Source organism: Seriola lalandi, unplaced genomic scaffold (assembly GCF_002814215.2).
Source record: "Seriola lalandi dorsalis isolate HSWRI2012SDOR001 ecotype SW California unplaced genomic scaffold, Sedor1 jcf7180001974682, whole genome shotgun sequence".
Taxonomy (NCBI): domain Eukaryota; kingdom Metazoa; phylum Chordata; class Actinopteri; order Carangiformes; family Carangidae; genus Seriola; species Seriola lalandi.
In genome coordinates, this window is record NW_019445348.1 from 1,198 (window position 1) to 2,187 (window position 990).

Consider the following 990-nt stretch of genomic DNA (forward strand, 5'->3'; position numbering starts at 1 on the left):
GACGGAGATTGTTTTTGTTTTAAAACGTATTAGTGTAGCTGTAGCCTAACACCAAGTTGTCCATTTGACACCTGTCCATTTTCACCATGTCCACCTTTTTAACCAGTGTTGGTGTCTACATCAGCTGTATAACGGCTCACATTTTATACATCTAACTGCAACCCAAAGTGTCTTTTGGCCGTCAAATCTATTTCGACTCTATTTGGTTATCAGCTTCTTAACATTTCCTCTGAGAACAAGTTGATTAGTCCTGTTTGTGTAGGGAAAGCAGTTTTAGAAAGCTCAGGTCTGGAGGATAACATTCTTCTTCGTCTGTTGATTGCAGCAGTCAGAGGAGTCCCTCCCCGGGTCCCAACCATGTCGGCTCTAGCAGCAGCAATGCATCCAACTCTGCCTCCGCTCCCCCCACTGCCTCAGCAACCCGGCCCTCCTGCTCCTTCACCCCCACTCTTGCTGCTCACTTCAATGAGAATCTTATCAAACATGTGCAGGGTTGGCCTGCGGAACATGCAGAGAAACAGGTTTGTACCACCTACATGTTACCTGCACTGACATGATTGAACTGGAAATATAATAGTTTTTGTGCTGGTTCTGGTTCGTCATAGCAACAAGTATTAAAGCTCAATTTTGTGTGTGACAAAAACTGATCTTAAAGGCATCAAGACTACGTGAAGAGGCTCACACCATGGGGAGCATCTGCATGTCTGAGAACTGCACCGAGCTGAAAAACCTCCGGTCTTTGGTCAGAGTCTGTGAAATTCAAGCGACATTGCGTGAGCAGAGGTGAGAACACAGTTTTACTGTTAAGACCTGCAGCTGTTGACGTTTGGAGTAAACCTCAACACAACTAATTGTCGTCGTCTCCATCTCTCCCACAGGATACTGTTTCTGAGACAGCAAATCAAAGAACTTGAAAAGTTGAAGAATCAGAATTCTTTCATGGTCTGAGAACTTCTGGTTTGCGAGTTGAAGCGAGCGTCGGGGGGGGGG

At 45.7% G+C, this 990-nt stretch overlaps 1 long non-coding RNA gene across 1 annotated transcript; it reads left to right on the plus strand.

Moving 5' to 3' along the window:
• The first annotated feature begins 294 nt into the window (after positions 1-294).
• LOC111654449 (uncharacterized) lies at positions 295-926 on the plus strand. Its single transcript, XR_015437164.1, has 3 exons — positions 295-521; positions 656-783; positions 879-926. It is a non-coding gene; the product is annotated as an uncharacterized LOC111654449 (long non-coding RNA).
• The last annotated feature ends 64 nt before the right edge of the window (positions 927-990 follow it).